This window comes from Arachis ipaensis, chromosome B9 (genome assembly GCF_059453495.1).
Source record: "Arachis ipaensis isolate K30076 ecotype BB chromosome B9, ASM5945349v1, whole genome shotgun sequence".
NCBI lineage: Eukaryota > Viridiplantae > Streptophyta > Magnoliopsida > Fabales > Fabaceae > Arachis > Arachis ipaensis.
Window position 1 is genome coordinate 109,655,314 of NC_142444.1, and position 14,702 is coordinate 109,670,015.

Sequence of the window (14,702 nt, forward strand, 5' to 3'; positions counted from 1 at the left end):
AGAGTATCAACTTCAAGAACTCCCTTCTTCATAGGCGTCCCATTACTCACAGGATTCCTTTCAGAAGTGTACATGAACTGGTTATTAGCAACCATGTCAATGAGTTCTTGAGCTTCTGCAGGCGTTTTCTTTAGGTGAATGGATCCACCTGCAGAAGTGTCCAGTGACATCTTTGATAGCTCAGATAAACCATCATAGAATATATCCAGGATGGTCCATTCTGAAAGCATGTCAGAAGGACACTTTTTGGTCAACTGTTTGTATCTTTCCCAAGCTTCATAGAGAGATTCACCTTCTTTCTGTCTGAAGGTTTGAACATCAGCTCTAAGCTTGCTCAGCTTTTGAGGAGGAAAGTACTTGGCTAAGAAAGCCGTGACCAGCTTATCCCAAGAGTTCAGGCTGTCTTTAGGTTGAGAGTCCAACCATAATCTAGCTTTGTCTCTTACAGCAAAAGGGAAAAGCATGAGCCTGTAGACTTCAGGATCTATTCCATTAGTCTTAACAGTATCACATATCTGCAAGAATTCAGTTAAGAACTGAAAAGGATCTTCAGATGGAAGTCCATGAAACTTGCAGTTCTGCTGCATTAGAGAAACTAATTGAGGTTTAAGCTCAAAGTTGTTTGCTCCAATGGCAGGAATGGAGATGCTTCTTCCATGTAAATTGGAATTAGGTGCAGTAAAGTCACCAAGCATCTTCTTTACATTATTATTTTCGGCTGCCATCTCCTCTGCCTGTTCGAAAATTTCTGAAAGGTTATCTCTGGATTGTTGTATTTTAGCTTCTCTTAATTTTCTCTTCAGAGTCCTTTCAGGTTCTGGATCTGCTTCCACAAGAATGTTCTTATCCTTGCTCCTGCTCATATGACAAGGAAGAATGGCCAGAAAAATGATAATAATAATAGAGATCCTTTATACCACCGTATAGGGATCCCTGTGTGAGTGGAAGAAAAGAGGGGGAGATAAAGAATGTGATGTAAAGGAAGAAATACAACTGTACTGATGGAAGAGATGTGAGATGAGATGTTAGGATATGAATGAATAAATAGAATAGGATGGGGGAGGTATAATTTTCGAAAATTATTTTGAAAAAGAGTTAGTGATTTTTGAAAATTGGTTTTTGAAAATTTGTTAGTATTTTTCGAAAATTTTTTTTTAAAAATTAAAATAATTAATAAATTTAAAAAGAAATTTTGAAAATGGGGAGAGATATTTTCGAAAATGAGAGAGAGAGAGTTAGTTAGGTGGTTTTGAAAAAGTTAAGAAACAAACAAAAAGTTTGTAGTTAGTTGAAACAAATTTTGAAAATCAATTTTTGAAAAGATAAGAAGTTAGGAAGTTAGAAAAGATATTTTGAAAAGATATTTTTGAAAAGATATGATTGAAATTAGTTTTGAAAAAGATTTGATTTTTAAAATCTCAATTAATGACTTGATTCATAAGAAATCACAAGATATGATTCTAGAACTTAAAGTTTGAATCTTTCTTAACAAGCAAGTAACAAACTTCAAATTTTTGAATCAAAACATTAATTGATTATGGTATTTTCGAAAATTTGATATAAAAATGAGAAAAAGATTTTTGAAAATTATTTTTGGAATTTTCGAGAATAACCAAGAATTTTGAAAAAGATTTGAATTTTGAAAAAGATTTTGAAAAAGATAGGATTTTCAAATTGAAAATTTGATTTGACTCATTGGCAACAACTTGATTTTTAAAAATTTTTGAAAAAGTCAACTCAAATTTTCAAATTTGATGAGAGAGAAAGAGGGAAAGATAATTTTTTTTATTTTTGAAATTTTTATGAAAATTATGTAATGCATGAAATTTTTAGATCAAAACATGTGATGCATGCAAGAATGCTATGAATGTCAAGATGAACACCAAGAACACTTTGAATGTCATGATGAACATCAAGAACATATTTTTGAAAAATTTTTAATGCAAAGAAAACATGCAAGACACCAAACTTAGAATTCTTTAATGCTTAGGCACTAAGAATTCAAAAATGCATATGATAAACATGAAAAGACATAAAACAAAAAATCATCAAGATCAAACAAGAAGACTTACCAAGAACAACTTGAAGATCATGAAGAACACTATGAATGCATGATATTTTCGAAAAAAATGCAAGATGCATATGCAAGTGACACCAAACTTATAATGTGACTCAAGACTCAAACAAGAAACACAAAATATTTTTGATTTTTATGATTTTCTAATTTTTTTGGATTTTTTCGAAAATAATATGAAAAAGAAAAAATAAGGATTCCAAAATTTTTAATATGAATTCCAGGAATCTTGCCATGTTAGTCTAAAGCTTCAGTCCAGGAATTAGACATGGCTCACTAGCCAGCCAAGCTTTTAATGAAAGCTCCAGTCCAAAACACTAGACATGGCCAATGGCCAGCCAAGCTTCAACAGGTGATCAGAAACAGTAGCAGGTGGATTAACTCCAACTAGCTTGCTCTTGATAACAAATTGCTGCCTCAGTCCAAATAAATTTAGACATGGCTTTACAGCCAGCCAGGCTGCAACATATAATTACATGGGCTGGAGTGATTAGTTGAATACCAATCCCAAAGTAGTTTGGGTATGGCTTTACAGCCAGATATGATTCAACATATTTCATGAAACACTAGAATTCATTCTTAAAAATTTTGGAGCCATAGAATAATTTATTTTTGAAAACATTTTTATTTTTTCGAAAACAGATGAGAAAATTTTAGAAATTATTTTTGAAAAATTTTTGAAAAGAAAACGAAAAGAAAGTTACCCAATCTGAGCAACAAGATGAACCGTCAGTTGTCCAAACTCAAACAATCCCCGGCAACGGCGCCAAAAACTTGGTGCACGAAATTGTGATGTCCAGGCTCGAACAATCCCTGGTAATGGCTCCAAAGCTTGGTGCTTTGATCTTAATTCATAATTGTCACAACTTCGATACAACTAACCAGCAAGTGCACTGGGTCGTCCAAGTAATACCTTACGTGAGTAAGGGTCGAATCCCACGGAGATTGTTGGTATGAAGCAAGCTATGGTCACCTTGTAAATCTCAGTCAGGCGGATATAAAATAATCATGGAGTTTTCGAATAATATATAGTAAAATAGGGATAGAGATACTTATGTAAATCATTGGTAGGAATTTCAGATAAGCGAATGGAGATGCTTTTCGTTCCTCTGAACCTCTGCTTTCCTGCTATCTTCATCCAATCAGTCTTACTCCTTTCCATGGCTGGCTTTATGCAAGGGCATCACCGTTGTCAGTGGCTACATCCCCTCCTCTCAGTGAATAATATGCTCACGCACCCTGTCACGGCACGGCTATTCATCTGTCGGTTCCCGATCATGCTGGAATAGGATTCACCCTCCTTTTGCGTCTGTCACTAACGCCCAGCACTCGCGAGTTTGAAGCTCGTCACAGTCATTCAATCATTGAATCCTACTCAGAATACCACAGACAAGGTTTAGACCTTCCGGATTCTCTTGAATGCCGCCATCATTCTAGCTTACGCCACGAAGATTCTGGTTAGGAGATCTAAGAGATACTCATTCTAGCTTAATTCATGTAGAACAGAAGTGTTTGTCAGGCACGCGTTCATAAGGGAGAAGGATGATGAGCGTCACACATAATCATCACCTTCATCACGTTCTTGGGTGCGAATGGATATCTTAGAAGCGAAATAAGAAGAATTGAATAGAAAACAGTAGTACTTTGCATTAATCTTTGAGGAACAGCAGAGCTCCACACCTTAATCTATGGAGTGTAGAAACTCTACCGTTAAAAATACATAAGTGAAAGGTCCAGGCATGGCCGAGATGGCCAGCCCCCTAAAGCGTGATCAAAGGATCATAAGGTAATCCAAAGATGTCAAATACAATAGTAAAAGGTCCTATTTATAATAAACTAGTCACTAGGGTTTACATGAGTAAGTAATTGATGCATAAATCCACTTCCGGGGCCCACTTGGTGTGTGCTTGGGCTGGGCTTTAAGTGTTGCACGTGCAGAGGTCCTCCTTGGAGTTGAACGCCAGCTTTTGTGCCAGTTTGGGCGTTCAACTCTGGTTTTGGATTCTTTTCTGGCGCTGGACGCCAGATTTGGGCAGAGAGCTGGCGTTGAACGCCAGTTTACATCGTCTATTCTTGGCCAAAGTATGGACTATGATATATTGCTGGAAAGCCCTGGATGTCTACTTTCCAACGCAATTGGAAGCGCGCCATTTCGAGTTCTGTAGCTCCAGAAAATCCACTTTGAGTGCAGGGAGGTCAGAATCCAACAGCATCAGCAGTCCTTTTTCAACCTCTGAATCTGATTTCAGCTCAAGTCCCTCAATTTCAGCCAGAAAATACCTGAAATCACAGAAAAACACACAAACTCATAGTAAAGTCCAAAAATGTGAATTTAACATAAAAACTAATGAAAACATCCCTAAAAGTAACTAGATCCTACTAAAAACATACTAAAAACAATGTCAAAAAGCGTATAAATTATCCGCTCATCATGATCCTTACGGGTAGCTTGGTTGAGACGCCTGTAATCAATGCAGACTCTCCAAGCATTCTGAACTCTAGTTGCTATGAGCTCTCCATGCTCATTCTTCACTGTAGTGACTCCAGACTTCTTGGGCACCACTTGTACTGGGCTAACCCATTCACTGTCTGAAATGGGATAGATGATACCTGCTTCTAATAGTCTAGTCACTTCCTTTTTGACAACTTCCAAGATAGTGAGATTCAATCTTCTTTGGGGTTGACGGACAGGTCTTGCTCCCTCTTCTAAAAATATTATGTGCTCACATACTTGAGGGTTGATGCATACTATGTCTGCCAAACTCCACCCAATTGCCTTCTTGTGCCTCCTCAGTACATCAGGTAGCTGCTCTTCTTGTTGAGAAGTAAGTTCCCTTGCAATGATAACTGGAAACTTCTGCTCATCTTCGAGATAAGCATATTTGAGATGTGGAGGAAGAGGTTTTAATTCCAACTTCTGATCATGGGCAGGCTCTGGATCGTCTGGAACTTGTGAAAATGCCGAAGTGCCCTCATTGTCAGTCAAGAGGATCCCCATACTTGGACCTTGTCCAGTGTGCCTCTCTTCTAACTCTTCCTTGTAAACTACAGCTACAGTTTCATCTATGACATCACACTGGAAGATAGAATGATCTTCTGGAGGGTTATTTATGACTCCATTCAGATTGAAGATTACTATGTGGCCATCTATTTCAAAAGAGTATGTTCCTGAAAAAGCATCCAATTTGAATTTTGATGTCTTCAGGAATAGTCTCCCAAGTAGGATTGATGATGGCTTATCTGAGTCATTATGGGGCATCTCCAAGATATAAAAATTAGTGGAAAATGTAAGCCTTTTAATGTTCACTAAAACATCTTCAGCAACTCCAGCCACTGTAATAATGCTTTTATCTGCTAACACAAAATGAGCTGCCGACCTTTTTAAAGGAGGAAGCCTCAAAATATCATATATAGACAAAGGCATTATACTAACACATGCTCCTAAATCACACATGCAATCATAAATTATTACTCCACCAATAGTACAACTAACTATACAAGGACCTGGGTCACTACACTTCTCAGGTAATCCTTCCATTAAAGCAGATATGGAACTACCTAAAGGAATAGTTTATAATTCATGAACTTTGTCCTTATGTATACATAAATCTTTTAGAAACTTTGCATATTTAGGTACTTGTTGAATAACATCAAAAAGAGGAACGATTACCTCAACCTTTTTGAATATTTCTACCATTTTTGGATCGGGTTCCAGCTGCTTCCTGGGCTTCCTTGAAAGTTGTGGAAATGGAATGTGAGTGGTGTTTTCTGCAGTGTCTGCGCCTCTTGGTGCTTCCTCCTGTGGTTGGGCTTCTTCTTTTTCAGTTATATTCTGTATGTCCTCTTCCTCTTCAACATCTTCTATTTCTACGACCTCTTCAGCTGAGGCGTGTTCTGGTGGGCTTGGCTCCTCCTAGTTCCTGTCCTGCAGTGTGGTTCCAGACCTTAGGGTGATGGCATTAATGCTTCCCTTTGGATTTGGTAATGGTTGAGAGGGGATTCTAGTGTAGCTCGAAGGTTGGTTACTGGAATTTTGCATTGATCCAATCTGTGAGACAAGAGCTTGCAAAGTAGCGGTCAGACCATTCAGACTGGCATTAATGTTATTTTCCATGGTCTGTTGACTTCGCTCAAAAAATTTTAGTAACTCTTCATTAGGAGACGAAGAAGGATGAGTGAATTGAGAGGTCTGCTGTTGGGTATTCTGTGGTCCTTGGGATTGCCTCAGGTGAGGTACTTTGTAAGGTTGGTTTTGCTGCCTGTTGTTATTATTCTACCTCTGATTTTCCTGATTATCTCTGCCTCCTCTGTTATTGTTGTCCCTCCAATTCTGGTTAGAATTGTCCTGCCATCCATGGTTATTATTTCCACCTCGATTGTACCCTTGGTTGGGGCGGTCATAGAATTTATGAGTGGATGCCACCATGTTGTCTTCCTGTTGGAGTAATCAGTACAAATTCCACAAACTCTCTGTAGGACTAACTGTTGGCCTTGCTGTGGTGAAGGAGATTGAGCTTGCTGAACTTGTTGTTGATTCAATTGCATTTGCTTCAGCAAGTTGGTCATTTCACAGATACTCTGAGTTAGAGCAGCAGTCTCTCTGCTAGAGGATACTTCTGCAACGACTTTTGAACGGCCTTGCTTCTGCCTGTGGTTCCTAGTAGATTCAGCTAAGTCGCTGATCAATTGCCATGCCTTATCAGTGGTCTTGTACTTTTTCATAGACCCATTGCTAGCACTTTCCAATGTGGTCTTATCTTGGGGCCTCATACCCTGTGTGATGTAGCTGAGTAACACTATCTTGTCGATCATGTGGTGGGGGCATGCTTCCAGAAGACTATTGAAGCGCTCCCAGTATTCAAAGAGAGTCTCGTTGTCATCTTGAACAATTGTGGAAATGTCTTTCCTCAGTTTATCAGTAACTTCAGATGGAAAGAATTTCTCCAAAAACTCTTTTCTGAGCGTATCCCAGTTGGATACATTTGCTAGGGGTTGAGTGTAGTACCACTCTCTTGCTTTTCCCTCAAGAGAAAACGGAAAAGCTTTCAACAGAATTGAAGTTTCATCTGTACCATCTCGCCTGACAGTAGAACAGGCTGCCTGGAAATCTCTCAGGTGGTTGATAGGCTCTTGAGCAGGTAAGCCATGAAACTTGGGCATCAAATTGAGCAGTGCGGTCTTTATTTCGAAATCTGTAGCCACCGCTGGGTGATGCGCTTGAAACGGTTGCATTGTAAAATCAGGGGCTCCTTCCTCCTGGATGGTAACTCTTCTGGCTGCCGCCATGTTACCTGTACGTAAATCAACTGAATCAATAGAACGGGGGCTGGTTTCTTCCTCAGATGGCGTTTCAAATCCGCCCTCAGAGAGGACTAGCCGACGCCGAGCTTGCCTTATTCGTGAGATGGTTCTTTCAATCTCAGGATCAAATACTGGCAAGCGTGGATCAGGAAGTGAATGCGTCATCTAGCGAAAGAAACATGCAGATCATAGTAGCAAAATAAAATAAAATGCAAATAAATAAATTCTAATTAATAACTTTAGCACTCTATTGCAACTCCCCAGCAACGGCGCCAAAAATTGATGCGGGTAGAAATTGGTGAATTAAAAATTATTAGAATATATGCATTGCAAGTATAGTTCTTAACTCGCCAGAAATCCACCGCTCAATTTAGAAAAGTGTCACAGAAAATTGAAATTTAAAATACTGGGAGTATGAATCCCAGGTCGTCTCCCAACGAGTTGTAGGAAAGGGTGCTATTTTATTAATCAGATGTTTTCGAAAAGGTTTGAGTTGAGTAAACAGGAAATTAAATTGATGAAATTGAATAATATAAATAAAAGCCTTGACTGGGAGTTGATTACATGGAAGCCCTATTCTTGATGGAACACTCTTAAGATTAATTGACAATTGAGAGTTATTTCATTTAATTATCCTTTACTAAGTAAGGGAAGATAAAACAAGTTGGAATACTGTTCTATCCACAAGTCCCAATCCACTCTTGGGAGGATTGGTGTCATGAACTAGATAGCAAACCAACAATAACCCAATTACAATCTTTCTCTTGAACCTTCCAACTCAAGGGTTCCTTTCAATCAACTCCCCATCAAGTTAGGGAACTACTCACTCATTGTAAAGGTAAAATTCATAGCATATGAAAAGGAATTAAAGAAAGACATTGTAAATAAAAATTAAAATAGTCAATTAAAAATAAAAATGATCCTTGTATTAAATAATCCTAAAAATATTCCAATGGTAAAATTAAACAAAGCAAAGAACATGGAAGAGTAAGCCAAGTAAAGAAAACGAACTAGAATGACGAAGTCTTAATGAGGTGATAACTCTTCTCAATATCCCAATGCAAAAAGCTAGAGAAAAATAAAATCCTAAGAACTATCAATGTCTTCAGAGAGAAAACCTAGGGGAGGAGTAAAACTAGATCTAAAAACTAAAACTGTGTAGAATGAATGTTCTCTTTGGTTTCTGCATGTTCTCTGGCTCTAGTCTGCTGTTCTGGGCCGAAAACTGGGTCAAAATGAGGTCCAAAATCGCCACCAGCGAATCCTGCAGATTATGCAGATCGCGCATGTCACGCGATCGCGTCATCCATGCGGATGCGTCATTTGCGCTTTTTCTTGCCACGCGTTCGCGTCATCTACGCCTCCGCGTCGCTCGTGCTTTTTCAGTCCGCGCGGTCGCGTGAGCCATGCTGCCGCGTCACTGCGATTTCTCCTCTTTCGTGCCATCGCATGAGCCATGCGGCCGCGTCACTTCTCGCTGGTTATCTCCTCAATTTCTTATGTTCCTTCCATTTTTGCTAGCTTCCTTTCCAATCTCCAACTCATTCATGCCCTATAAAGCCTGAAACGCTTAACACACAGATCACGGCATCGAATAGAATAAAGGAGAATTAAAATGCATAATTAAAAGTCTCTAGGAAGCAGTTTTCAATCATGTAATAATTTCAGGAAGGAAATATAAATGCATGCTAAATTAATGAATAAGTGGGTAAGGATCATGATAAAACCACACAATTAAACACAATATAAACCATAAAATAGTGGTTTATCAGATACACCGCGTTTCCTGCCACCAATACTGGGCTTCACCCTGTAATTGGTAGGTCGCGAATTCCACCCATTGTTCTTCAGGTATCTGCTACGCTTGCAAAGTCCTCTCCATTGCCTGAAATCAATTATCAGCCTCAATGAGGTTCGTAGCTCCTCTGAAGATTGGAGGATGCACCTTCAGAAAAGTGGCAAGTGTCATCGGCCCGTCGTCCCCATTTCTGCCATACCCATTGTTACCTAATTCCCTAGGGCTGCAGCCATAGCCTGCATAGCCGCAACCATGTTCTAAAATGTAGCCATGAAGTTTACGGGGATGTTCGCACTTGTCTCAGGTTCCTCATTTTGATTCCTACCTCTCCCTCGACCGCGACTACATTTGCGAGTCGACATTTGGTTCCTGTTCATACCAAACAAGTGATATCAAGGTGATTAGTCTCAATATCATAAGTCCAGTGCTTCAAAGTCCCAATTGCATGCTCATGGACATTCATGCCACATATATCAGTTAGATAACCAAATTTAGCATGTATAGTGGTGTGCTGAATTACACTTGGCACAACTAAACCAGCAAGTGCACTGGGTCGTCCAAGTAATACCTGAGTGAGTCAGGGTCGATCCCACAAGGATTGTTGGCTTGAATCAAATTGTGGTTAACTTGTAGATCTTAGTCAGGCGGATAGAAAAGTTGTTTATTTGTTTAAAGCGCATAAAAGTAAAATAAAGATAACGTTACTCAATTGAAGGTGAATGCAATGATACGAAGATGGTTAAGGCTTCAGAGATGCTTTATTTTTTCTGGATTAATTCGGTCTCATTATCTATGCCAACTGTGAATGATTTCTTCTATGGCAGGCTGTATGTGATCAACGCCTTTCTTGAGAGGTTCCAATCTTCCTCCAGGCTGAACACCAGGGTTAGTGTGCATTCAATCTGATTGAGGGTGAAGCTCCTGTAGTCCATTCTCATTGAAGATCCTACTCAAATCGCCACAGACAAGGTCGAATCTTCCAGATCAGAGAATGCTGCGCCTTTGGTTCTAGCCTTTACTACAAAGACCCTAATCTCCCCATACCTCGGCTGAACTGGTGTCTCCAGAAGTCCCCAACGAAGTCGTGGATTAGCCGTCTAAGAGATGTATAATCAAGCTAGTGGTTCATCATTGTCCGATGAAAGACTCACTCTGAACCCATGTAGAATGAGATAACCTTGTACCGGTTCAATGCATTCATAAGGATGAAGAATGAAGATACATCTTAGAATAGAGAATCAAACACGAATTGAAGATAGAATAATAATACTTTTATTAATCTATAAAACTCAACAGAGCTCCTCCCTTCAACCTAGGAGGTTTAGAGACTCATACTGATAGAAAATACAATGTAAAACGTGTACAGTGGTGGAAGAAGATCCTAAACAAGGGTGATCTTCTCCTATATATACTAACCTAATGACTAAGGATTACAGAAATATGATAAACTAGTCTATTAGTGCGAAAATCCACTTTTGGGGCCCACTTGGTGAGTGTTTGGGTTGAGCAAAAGAGTAAGCCACGTGCTAGGACTCCCTAGGGGTGTTGAACGCTGGCTAGGGCCCCCTTTTGGGAGTTGGACGCTGGTTACCTCCTTGTGGGTGTTGGACACTAGAATAGGGTTGGTGGCTGGCGTTGAATGCCAGTTTTGGGCCTTCAACTCTAAAACAAAGGTTAAAATATTATATATTTCTGGAAATCCTTGGATGTTAGCTTTCCATGGCCATTGAGAGTGCGCCATTTGGACTTGTGTAGCTCCAGAAAAGCTCCTTCGAGTTCACAGAGGTCAGATCTTGACAACATCTGCAGTGCTTTCTCTGCCTCTGAATCAGACTTTTGCTCCAGCTCCTTAATTTCATCCAGAAAATACCTGAAATTACATAAAAACACACGAACTCAAAGTAGAATCTAAAAATGTAAATTTTGCACTAAAACCTAAGAAAATTTTTTAAAACTTAAATAAAACATAACAAAAACTATATGAAAATGATGTCAAAACGCGTATAAAATATCCGCTCATCACAAGACCAAACTTAAACTATTGCTTGTCTCCAAGCAACTAAAAACAAAGAAGGATAAAAAGAAGAGTAGAATACAAATAATCTCAGAGTTTTCAATGAAGCTCAATTTCAATTAGATGAGCGGGACTAGTAGCTTTTTGCTTCTGAATAGTTTTGGCATCTCACTTTGCATTGAAGCTCAAAATGGTTGGCATCTTTAGGAACTCAGATTCCAGATGATTCTATTGATTCTCTTAGTTAAGTTCTTTTTTATTCTTGAACACATCTTCTTTAGAGTCTTGGCCGTGACCCTAAACACTTTGCTTTCCAGTATTACCACCGGATACATAAATGCCACAGACACTTTAACTTGTTGAACACCTTAGGATTGTGACTCAGCTTTGCTAGAGTCCCCAACTAGTGGTGTCCAGAGTTCTTAAGCACACTCTTTGCTTTGGACCACGACTTTAACTGCTCAGTCTCAAGTTTTTCACTTGACACCTTCACACCACAAGCATATAGTTAGGGAAGCAGCTCAATTGAACTTTCTAGGCTAAGATTTCTCTTTTTGGTCCTCTTAACCATTGATGCTCAAAGCCTTGGGTCCTTACTCTTGCCTTTTGGTTTAAAGAGTTACTGGCTTTTTGCTCTTGTCTTTTAGTTTAAAGACCTATTGGCTTTTTCTTTTATTGCTTTTTGCTTCTTTTTCCTGCTTTAAGAATCAATTTTTAGATTTTTCAGATCACCAATAATATTTCACTTTTATCATCATTCTTTCAAGAGCCAACATTCTTTAACTCCAACATCAAATATGATGTTTATTCATACATTCAGAAAATAAAAGCAATGCTACCACATCACATAATTGAACTATTCTTAATATAAAACTCAAAATTCATGCATCTTACTTTTCTTTTTCAATTAAAATTTTTCTTTTAAGCAAGGTGAGAGATGCATAGAACATTTCATAAAATAAAGATGATCATGCAATTAGAAACAGATAATAAAACAAAATACATGGAAAACAGAAAAATAACATAAACAAATAGGGGAGTAAAAGGGAACAAATCCACCTTAATGGTGGCGGCTACTACTCCTTCTGGAAGATCCAATGAAGTGCTTGATTTCTTCTATGTCACACCCCTGCCTTTGTTGTTCTTTCCTCATGGTTCTTTGTTCTTCTCTTATTTCATAGAGGATGGTGGAATGCTCCTGATGTCCTATCCTCAACTGATCTATGTTGGAGCTTAACTCTCCTAGAGAGGTATGCCATTGGTCCCAAAAAAATTTTTTGGGAGGAAAATACATCCTTGAGGCATCTCAGGGATTTTTTTTATTGAGGCAGTTCCACATACTCTTGCTGTGGTCCATGTGCTGGCTCTCTAATTTGCTCTATCCTTCTTTTAGCGATGGGCTTGTCCTCTTCAATGAGGATGTCTCCTCTACGATAATTCTAACTGAATTGCATAAGTGATATATGAGGTGAGGAAAGTGAAGGCAAGTGCCTTTCCCTTCCTCTTCCTTGAGATTTCACCAGTCTTTGGTGCCATACTTAGGGATGGTAGAAGTCAAAAAGCAAAGCTTTTGCAACACCAAACTTAAGAGTTTTTCTCGTCCTCGAGCAAATATGAACAATTGGGAATGAGAGAGTTAGGTGGGGTAGGTGGAGTTTTTGTGGGACCTACTAGTCTTAGGAGGCTAGGGAATTCGAGTTCCCTGCCCCTTTATGGGCGTTGAATGCCTAACTCTTGCTCCTGGCTGGCATTCAACGCTAGTAATGTGCCTCTAAGTGGGCGTTGAACACCCATTGGGGTGTTCCTGCCTGGCGTTCAACGCCAGCACCGTGCTCCCTGCTGGCGTTCAACACCAGTAATGTGCTCTTCGTGGACGGTGAACGCCCATTCTGGCCTCCCTGGCTGGCATTCAACACCAGCCATGTCTCTGCTCCAGGGTGTTCTATTTTCAGCTCTGACTGTTTCTGTTTCTGTTCTAACTACTGCACATGATCACAAACATTAAAAAGTAAGAGAAAACTCTAAAAATAAAATAAACTCAAATGAAAATAAACAAAAGAAATAAGAACAGAAATACTCTACTCATGGTTAGGTTGCCTCCCAACAAGCGCTTTTTTAATGTCATTAGCTTGACACTTGATTGCTAACTTTCTTCCTCTTTTTCCAGTTGGTTAACAGAATGACTCCATGGGAGAAGAGGAGGAGATTAGTACCCTCAGATTTGAATTCCTTCTAAAAAGCTTTCTTTTAGTGTGATCAGCTTGATTCTCTTTGCTTGCTAGGGTAGGGGTTGTATTGTTTCTTCATCCCCTATGCATCTTCCTCTTGGGACCTTCTTCCTTGGTGGGTGGTAACTAGCCAACACCAAACTTAAGTTTGATGTCTGGGGAAACTGCATGAGTTTTTACCAACGGAGGAGGCTTCAGCATTGTACTCTGCATGGCAGTACCTCCTTTGTCAGGGGGTAGTGGAGGTTGAAGGACCTTAATAATCATATAATCCTTCTGTAACCTCATCATTAATTCGCCTCTCTCAGCATCAGAGAGGTTTTTTCTAGTAGATAGAGACCATTGCTCCAAAATCTCAGCAAAAAGAATATTGAACTGCAGCTTTTCATAGCCTTCCAAGGATTGTGAACAGTGCTCGTCCTTGGTCTTCTTTTGGGGCATCTGAGGGTGTGGTACTTCAGGCTTTCTTCCCATAAGAGGGATGTGCAACAATGTGCTTCCAGCCTCTTCTTGATTTAATTCCTCAACAGTGTGTACCATCTTAGACTCAGCCTCCTTGGTACTAATGAGGGCCAGACACTCTTCTCTTATCTGTTTAGATAAGTGCTGTCTAGTTTGACTCAACTGTGCCTCTATAGCTTTGTTAGAGGCTCGGGCTTCTTGTAGCATCTCTTGAAATTTCAACATTTTTTGTGTAAGGAAGTGTAGTTGCTGGGTTAATGGCTCACTTTGCTCAGGAGGGTCTGACTCAGTGGTCACTGTCTTAACCTCTCCTTTCATTGGAGTCTCGTTAGATGAGTACAGATGCTGATTGCTGGCAACTGTCTCAATGAGCTCATGAGCTTCCTCAATTGTCTTTCTCATGTGGATTGAACCTCCAGCAGAATGGTCTCAGGACATCTTAGGCATATCTGTGAGTCCGTAATAGAAGATGTCTAACTTTACCCATTCTGAAAATATTTTAGTAGGGTATTTCTATAGCATCATCTTGTATCGCACCAAAGCATCATAAAGGGATTTATTATCTCCTTGTTTGAAGCCTAGAATGTCCAATCTTAGCTGGGTTAGCTTCTTTGGGAAAAAGTATTGATTCAAAAACTTTTCCACCAGCTGACTTTATATTTTCAAGCTAGACTTGGGTTGGTTGTCTAACCACCTCTTTGTCTGGTCTTTAACAGCAAAGGAAAAAGCATCAATTTGTAGACATTCTGGTCTACTCCCTTAGTGTATACTATCTCAACTAATTGCAGGAATTCTTCAAGGAATTCCATGGGCTCTTCTTGTGGG

At 39.4% G+C, this 14,702-nt stretch overlaps 1 non-coding gene across 1 annotated transcript; it reads left to right on the forward strand.

Moving 5' to 3' along the window:
• The first annotated feature begins 224 nt into the window (after window positions 1-224).
• On the forward strand, window positions 225-332 carry LOC148545869 (small nucleolar RNA R71). Its single transcript, XR_015901619.1, has one exon. It is a non-coding gene; the product is annotated as a small nucleolar RNA R71 (small nucleolar RNA).
• Window positions 333-14,702: the final 14,370 nt, after the last annotated feature.